This window comes from Aulostomus chinensis, chromosome 15 (genome assembly GCF_037954235.1).
Source record: "Aulostomus chinensis isolate RoL2024-O1b breed Wild chromosome 15, RoL_Achi_v1.0, whole genome shotgun sequence".
In the NCBI taxonomy this organism is placed as follows: Eukaryota; Metazoa; Chordata; class Actinopteri; order Syngnathiformes; family Aulostomidae; genus Aulostomus; species Aulostomus chinensis.
In genome coordinates this window covers 6,959,782-6,969,260 of record NC_141334.1, presented here as the reverse complement: position 1 = coordinate 6,969,260, position 9,479 = coordinate 6,959,782, and the positions used below count along the sequence as shown (strand labels likewise).

The 9,479-nt window shown below is 39.1% G+C and overlaps 1 protein-coding gene across 1 annotated transcript in view; it reads left to right on the top strand.

The window, feature by feature from the left end:
* Positions 1–9,479, top strand: part of pdlim4 (PDZ and LIM domain 4) — a 64,862-nt gene that overhangs the window by 971 nt on the left and 54,412 nt on the right. The gene's annotated exons all lie outside the window — the stretch shown is intronic.

Here is a 9,479-nt window from a genome sequence, read left to right as displayed (position 1 = left end):
TTGTTGTTGTTAAATTGGCAATATTCTCTCCTGTAACAGCCAAATTATGGGAGGGATTTGCTAAGGCAAAATGTGTGTCAAAATATAATCTAAAAGAAGTTCTGCAGATATATCTCAGGCAGCAAACAGTATTCTACAGGCTTTGATTAGTAGCAATTATCATCAACAATGATTTCAGTTAAGTCAGTCAAAACATCTTTTCTTTCTTTTTTGCCTGTAGTTTATTTTAGCTACGTGACGAGAAGAAAATGGGAATGTGAGATTTTGATAATTCTTGCAAAATATCAACCAATTAATAGTAATGTGTGAGAGATAACTAAACAAGGCAACTTAAGACTCTCCTGTTGCCCTGTCATTTAAAAACTGTAAATGATGGACCAGATAAAGATGCTAGAAGACAAAGGTATCGGATTTGCCATATAGAAATAATATAAATGGATGGATGGAACACGTTCAAAAAGAAGATTTTAGGATACTTACGGTAATGTAATCCATGCAGTCCGTCACGTTTACAGTTACATCTGGCTTCAGAGAGCTTGTTCTCTGGATGCACGAAACACCCTCTGGCGTAAAACATTTGTACACAACATTCTGCCTTTCTCTTTAGTCGTTTCTCTCTGTGACTTTCTGAATGGGTTCAATGAGGTCATTCTACTCAATCTTGATTATGGTCCGTGTCAATAACTTTTAAGACAAAAGTAGAACGTTTAGGAGACAAGGTGTCTTGTCTGTAAGCGCATCACAGGAGGCTAAAGTAAATCTGATGAAACAGTCCTTGTGATTGCAATACACAACTGCTTCTTCTCAACAACAAATAAGACATTGATGAAAAACCACAGGAAAGCAAGAACAATTTTAGTTTGACTAAAAACAGTGATTCTTGTTCACACATGGCTGATTCTTATTATTTGCTAATATTACAAGTCTTACTTTTAAAATTAATTTGAGAAATTATGTATACAGTTATTTTGTGTACCAAAAAATTTCCAAAGACCATTTTCTGATTACCAATGTAATTGCCAATGTTGAAACTGGCACATTTAATTGCTGCATTTATCCATATTACCTATTGTACCCATATTACATATTGTATGTATCTACAGTCAAGTATTTATGTATATGCCTATGCTATATTCCATATCTGTGTGCATATCTTATATATCAATATTTATACATATAATTATACTATATTATATGCCATATAGGACGGCATGGTGGTACAGTGGTTAGCACTGTCGCATGACATGCAATTGGGGACGAGGCTGATTGATACTCTAAATTGACCGTAGGTGTGACTGTGAGTGTGAATGGTTGTCTGTCTCTATGTGTTGGTCCTGGCAACCCGTCCAGAGTGAATCCCGCCTCTCGGTGGAAAGCCACTGGGACAGGCTCCAGCCCCCCCCCTCATGACCCTTAACAGGATTAAGTGGAAGAAGATGGATGGATGGATGGATATACCATATATACTGTACTACTATTATTATACTTTATACCAGTATACCTTAATATCACTATCATTTTGCCACTGCACCTTACCTTACTACTTAGTTATCTTTTATTTATCTTGGGGGTTTTATTGCTTTTGTCCTCGTCTTATTTTTGTTTCTACTCTTCTTGTACATTAGTATTTTATTCCATATTTATTTTACTCCAATGAATTTTTTATTGTATTCTGCTACAACAACATAATTTCCCTTTGAGATGAATAAAATTATCTATCTATCTATGTATCTATCTATCTATCATCTATCTATCTATCTATCTATCTATCTATCTATCTATCTATCTAACTGCTTCTGATTAGGTTTGACCAGCAGGGGTCACTGTAGATCAACATGAGAATGTGACATCATTTTAAAAAAATCACGTTGGGTCAAATGGGTGAACGCAGACATTCATGGATGATGATTTTCACCGAAAATTATATTTTTTTCAAGGCTATTCCCAAACACATTTTATCTTTATATTCTCTATTTGATATCCTGCCTACATATTTGTGAACCCTAAACAGAAAGAAAGGTACAATTACACTCCCATTCCTGCAATCCATGTCCCATTTTTGTAGAGCATGAAAAGGCATGTTTCATCTTCACCACATCATGACTCATCATGACTCATCAGGGGGAGCAATTATTGGATTTAAATGACAAGAGCAGAAATTCACCTCATGTAGTCAACAACACAGTCCCGTGTAACTCTTATGTTTGATAGATATTGTACTGTATCTTTATCAGGAGAGCAGCAGGAAACATTATAAAGTCTGGATCGCACTATGTACCATGCATAAAACAGATGCAGTCTAAATGTTATAAGATTTGCTGGAGAATTTCCTGAAATATTTCCACCCATGGATTGCAAATTATATTAAAACCAAACAATTAAGCAAATTTGCATGTTACAGCAGCAAGGAAAAGGTTCTTCATAAAACAACTGCACTGCTCCATAATGTCCACTAAGTGTCAGCAATGTTCAAGAGATATTTCTATGTTTAAAGGGAAAGTTCACCCCTCTTCATCCATCTATGGATTATTTTAATTTGAATGGCTGAATTTTGGAGATGTGAGATTGTTTGCGTTGTACTTTGGTGGGAAAAAAGAGATGAAATTGCTCACAACAAGGTCTGTGGGTTACTGATACTCTAAATTGACCGTAGGCGTGGCTGTGTGAGCCAATGGTTGTCTTTCAGTGTTCTATCAGTGTTGTTGGCCCTGCGATGGACTGGTAACCCATCCAGGGTGAACCCCGCCTCTCACCCGGAGGCTGGCTGCTGGGATAGACTCCAGCCCCCCCCGTGACCTTTAACAGTATAAGTGGTAGAAAATGACTGGCTGGATAGATGAAATTTATCCATAGGTATGTGCTGATTCATATACACAAGAAAAACGTGGCTTTTACAAAATGACAAAACAAACACGGCAAACATATCACATAAACACAAGCATTTATACTGTATACTTAATAACAAAAATATTTGTCACTGGTTGTACTTGGTTTAGTAGTTGTTTTGTTTTGTTGACATAATAATGAAGATTTTTCAGTGGAATAACACATTTTTTCCCCATAGATGACAATGAGAATGAAGTGGAATCATAGGACAGGTAGTAGTAGTAGTAGTAGTAGTAGTAGTTGTTGTAGTTGGAGTAGTAGTAATTGGAGTAGGAGAAGTAGGAGTAGTAGTGGTAGCAGTGGTAGTAGTAGTAGTAATAGTTCCCTATCTAACAACACTAAGGCTTTCAAGATGTAAATGGGACCTAAAAATTATGTCCTTGCTGTTCAAGTTTTGGTCAACAGGTGTCACACTAAGCATTACATAGTTCTGACTGTAATGATTTAGTGTGAATTGTGATGAAATATGATTTCATCCTCTAAAGAAATAGATGAAACAGTTTTTGGAGTCTAATTTTTGTTGTTATTGGAATTATAGTGAGCCACTTGTCTTCCCTTTAAAGTTAATTATCCAGAGAAATCACTCTGACCATCAGTCTGTTTTACTGACTCAACAGGGTGTCTCTGGACTTATCTACACTCAAAGGTATTTGGCTCTCAAGGTTTAAGAATAGCAAGACAATCATCAGGTAATTTTCACACCCATGCGGAAGCTTTGTGCTAAAAAAAAAAAGACGCTTGTGAAAACATGAATTAGTAATTACACACAGGGAACTGAATGTCTGGCATGTCACACATCCTGACGCACAGAAACCACTCATAGTAAACACACAGTAAAGGAAGGTTCAGGAATGTTGCATCCTTCTTTGATAAATAGTGTTGGGAGACGATGTGTTGTGAACTTGACGTCAGTGCACAAAAAAATGTTCTTATGGCTCCGTCTGGAATCAGCCGCATCATGTTTTCGGAGTGTCACAGGATGACAAAATGACTAGAGAAAACCAAGCATCTATTTCCACCCATTCATTTAGTCCAAGGTTAAGGTTTTCCAGATGTTTCCATGCATTAAGCTTCATCTTGTACTCCACTCTGACTGGTAAATTGGGCATCACAAAGGTCACAAAGTCGAAGATGCTACCTTGTTTTGATGGGATGATTTAAAGTACATGTCTGTTCCTTCTTTTAGGCAACTAACTGACCTTCTGTTTGTGTTTGAGTCCCAGTGATTGAAAGTCACCACACACCTTGCACGGTTTGGGTTTCACTTGCTTTAATCAGACATCATCAGCTGAGCGCTGGGGCTTGACGGTGACTCCAGCTGGTGTGCAATTCTACCCAGGTGGGAGCTTAACCCCTTACTACTATTACTAAAAATACCATTAAAATTAGTCCTAGAACATCTACCTGAGGCATATGCAAATGGAATATTGCTCTTGAATCAGTTGCAGTCCATGCATGGTTTTCATCTCAGTCAGTCTGAATTACTGTACGTGGGAATTACTGTAAGTAATAAAACACACTTTAATAGTAGGTGCTTATTTCCGCCAGACTATTATTTTACAAGTAGATGCCTAAAGATGGTTACAACAGGAAATAATAGCTTGGGAAATCAATGTGATGACGGATGTTGGGTGTCTGACAGATGTGTTTACAGTGAGGGATGTTGTGATTTTATCATGAAATAGATTACCTCGACTGAATCATAGGAAGCTTAGATTTCTGGCGATGTAATGTGTAATGTTTTACTCTTTCGTTGGTAAAGGTGGCTATCTGTGGAGGAGGGTTACTGGTTGGATTCTAAGCCCCTCCAAAAATCATCCTTGCATGGCAGCCTCTGCAACTGGGAATGGAAGAGATGAGACACTTTGGACACCACTGAAGTGGAATTATGGGGCGGTTCTGCACATACAGTAGTAAAAGGCAATACGTTTTAGGGGGAAAACGGCTGTTAAGGTAAGGTAAGATAAGACCCATGTTAGGTTTTGGTAAGTGAATAATCTTAACCTGATCCATTGGTTTGGTCTTGTTGGGAAGCCTGTTAGAATCAAGCTGACTTGCAGGGTTAACCATCTCCAGGAATTAAACCTGGGGACCAAACTAGACATTCAACCAGTTCATTTTGGATGGCAAATGTGCAACTGGGGACTAATTTCACATCCTTAGTTGGTAAAATGCTGATTTTTGGGTTCATGGCTAAGGTTGAAGTTGGAGTGAGGCAAGTTGTGGTGAGAATAAGTATCCAGGAAATGAATGTAAGTCATAAATACCCCAAAAGAGACAAACGCATTCTAAAGTCCATTGACTCCAACCAGGTAATGAGGTAGAGGAAAGACATTAAAAGCACACAAAGGCGCAGTCCCCTGTTTGAGGGGGGTGGTCCCATGTCTTTCTGTCCATCCATCAGAGTAAAGATACCCCTGTGAGATATCCTTAAGCCTTAAGCAGTTTGAAATAAATCAACATTGTTTTTTTTAATGAATCACACATGGAAAAGTTGTGTGTGTGTGTGTGTGCGTGTGTGCATGCGTGCGTGCGTGTGTGTGTGTGTAATACTCCAGCACCAAGTAATGTCTCGGGGTCGGCTGTTCACTCAGTATCTGAAGATTGGGTTACAAGAGCTGTCTGTCAGCACAGACAAAATGAGCCCCTGTGGGACAGCAGAGACAAAGTGCCGTTCACACCAACACTGATGTCAAATACTGTGAGGAGGAGGAAATCCTTTACATTTGTTTTAGGGTTCTTAGATCCCAAATGGGCCGTGTATGACACCAGATACCTTTTGAAGAATGTATGGTGAAGTGGGTTTGATCGGTGCGTTACTGACAACTTAACTGACAGAAACGGAGTCCATCCATTTTCTATGCCCACTTATCATGTTCAGGGTCGCAGAAGGCGCCATCCCAGCCCACACTGGATGACAGTTACACCCCTAGACAGTCTATTATGAGGCTGACACAGCTTTCACACTCCCTTCACTGCTACAGGCAATTTGGAGTCATCAGTTTGTCTACCCTCTCCCTTTTGTGTGTACACTGACTTGTCTTTGGACTGTGCTAACTACTGAAGTACCATTTCACAGTGAATAATACACACCAGAACCATCAGCAAGCTTAAAAATTCAGCCAATGATCAAAATGAATAAGTTGCTGAGAGCTGTACATGAAAAAATGTGAGTAATTTTGTAGAATGTCTGGTATGAACATGGAAAATCAAACATCTGTCAGGGTGAAAATCCTTTGAAATGGTTATGACCATCAATGAATGGGAACACCTCTGTCACAAAATAACAGATTTAAGGAACAACCTTGTCAAAACATGGAACTATGGGAAATGAGACTGACATGTGAAGACATTATAGTAATTTTGATATAAATCAAGTTGTGTTTGTTCCACAGGCTTACTTCCTGTAACCACTGAGTGGTGCTACAGTATGACCATGACTTAACAACGACTCAACAGGCTGGGAATCTCATCCAACACGTGAAATTTTGAAAAGATCTGATTATTTAGAGTCCAGTTGCTCACCAAAGTAGCTTGCAGTCATCACAGTAACCTGTATCCAAGTTCTCAAAGTGTTTATGAGCAAATCTGAGATGGACCTATTATCTCCCTCAGCTAGCAGGGGGCATGAGGACAAATTCCCCAAATTAAAAGGCCCATTCTACACCACTCCTTCAAGTTTGGTGAAAATAGGCTTCAGAATTTTTTGCATAATCCTGCTGAGAAACCAGACAAACAGAACCAAAACTGAAAACATAACCTCGTTGGTGGAGGTAACTAAAGGGTACTTGAAGTACGCATACCTACACCAAGGCAATATGACATAATCAGAACCAGATCCTCTTCTGGATCATTTACAAAATCTCATATGTGTTCCTAAACCTTGGTTTAATCTACCGAATTTAATCAAATTCCCTCCCCAACGTTTTGAGTTATCCTACCAATAGACAAAGCAATGATCACATTACCAGCTGTAATGGATACCATCATAATGAATCTCTGGATCATTTGGATTCTGGGGATGAATGCTTCATCTCAGTTCCTTTCTGGCTCAGCGTTTCCTTTTTGTTATTGTGTGCACTAAAGCATGTGCATTTAAGTGCACGTGAGGGATTTTGAAGAGTGTGTTCACACATCTCATTTGACTAAAGGCTGCTGTCACCACAGCGTTATCCAACCATTCAGAGTAGCAGTGAGTTACAGCTTCACTAATATTGACTCAGCTCTTCTGTGAAAGAACAGGCAACTTGAACAGATGAACGACCCGAACAGTTGTGAAATAACAGCTGGAAGGATGCGTATGCATGGTAGGCTCAGTCCAAACAGCTTTACTGCAGTAAAGATCAGTTTGTGGCGCATTCAGTCGATGATTGTAGTTTTGCACCTATATCGACAATAATTGGACCCAAAATATATGAAAATTATTTGAAAGAAATTATCACGCTCTTATCTCCATAAACAAGCACACATTATAGATTTAAGGTAAAGAATATTATACCTTTCAGTATTCTGAGAATTAACGTGAAACAACTTTTTCTTTCGATCTACTCTGACATTTATCTTTCACTGTTTTTTTTTTTTCTGATGGCCAAAAGATGACGGCCTCAAACACTCGCAAACATCTGGCTTTTGTCTGCAATGGGAATAGCATTCACTGGAATGACCCCACACTTGAGTATTTATCATCCCTGGCTCTGATCAGAATTGATGTGAACACAAATCCCTGGTGAATTCAGTAATTTGTGGCTCACTTTCCACCTATATACATCATGTATCATAATGTGGCAGCACTGAATCCAACTCTCTACAAGAACTAGTTCCATGTTAGTTTATACTCCATGCAACGGCAAGCGCAACAACTTTAAAAACATGACCCTAGAGGTTGTGTCTCCAGAGGACCACTCCTGGTTTGGAGTGGACCATGGTGGTCCACATGGACCGAAACCCTCCCTCCTGTCTGCAGTTCTAGTTGTTCCCACAGCAAAAAGGATGCAAATGGGAAAGGCAGATTAGCAGACGCTGGCTGGCTTAGTCCTTTACTTTCCACTGGTCGTGAGGGCCCAATGGAGCTCTGTGACCGAGTTGGCTCTCTGTTGATTCAAGTGTTTATCCACAGTAGTGTTTAATTCATAATTAAAATATGAAACCATAACTGTGATTTAAGACTTTACAACTAAATCTGACTCACATCTTGGCAGTAAGAATGTTCCTAGTTGAGAAGCAGGTCAAATCATCCTCAAAGTGTAAATTATGAGCCCACCAAATCCACAAAAACATACTTTTGCTTGACCTTGGGTTTGTAGTGCTGTTGCTGCCTGTCAAATTACATCAACATCCAGAGCTCTTCGTCCTCATTTTAAAGGGTGGTGGACTCATAACAGCACAGGGAGGCATAGGAAAACACACTCCTCCAGACATGTGCTGAAGCAATCAAGGAGCCGGGGAGGATGGCAACCTTTCAAAGAGGAGCTCAGGCAGAGAGAGTGAGACGCAGGCCTCCAGGTCATCTCTTCATTTCATACTGAATCGCATTCAGACCAAAAACATGCGTACATCTTTAGACCACAGCCTGTTAAAGGAAGTGAAGCTGGTTTTTGGGATGATGACATCAACAGTAGCAAAAATCTGGGAAAAAGATTCAGTCTATCTTTATCTGAATATCTAAACTGAAAAATATGTTTATCAGTGTTTCCTGTTGCTCAACTCACTGAGGATTTTTTTTTTTGGAATAAAAAACAGCCTAATGACACCGACCTGAGCAGAACCATGTGAGGTAGCTGCAGGAATACCCCCTGGATGGGAAACATTGGGGAAACATGTAAATGAATTAGTTTTCAGGTTAGACAAGTGGAGATTCAATTACATGATTATGTCTCGGTGGAGATGGAGACTGTATTGGGTCCACAGAGGCCCGATTGTTGAAGCTTCCAGGCTGCTCAGTCTGTCTGTTTCCATTTCTGTCAATAATGTTGTACACTCGCTTTCCAATTTATTAGCTGGACCTAGATAATCTAATGCAAGATAATACTTTAATAATATAATTCTAATATTTTGTCCATCCAACATATTCGGATAAGGAAGAGTATTTCAGCAGCACCGCAAATTATAGCCTTAAATAATGACTAAACCTCTCAAACGGAGTCAGTAAAAAAAAATGAATATTACTCATGAAGGGATTTGTGGTTCTTTTATCTCGCTGCACCAAATGAACTGGCATGTGAGTTTGTAGAACACTTTAATTAATTTATTTTGTTTAAAAAAAAAGCCCTTTAGAACTACATTAGAATTGACTCAAGCTGACCTAAATTTGAGAAATTTCATGTCCACTAGGGAGTGGTGTAATGAAAACATTTTATTACTCTTGGCAGGTGGGAATCAGCCGCAAAATCTAAACTCAGCTGACCCATTTTAGCTCCTGACAATATGCTGACCTGTTCAATCAAAGGAAAACACTGAATTTTTATTGACATCTTTTAAAGCCAGCGTGGACGCTCTGTTTTCCACCATGCCTCCAAGTGGCCTTTTCCATCAAGACAAGCACTTTTGTCTGCCATATAAATCAGTCCAACTCTAAATCCATGCCGTAAAACGCT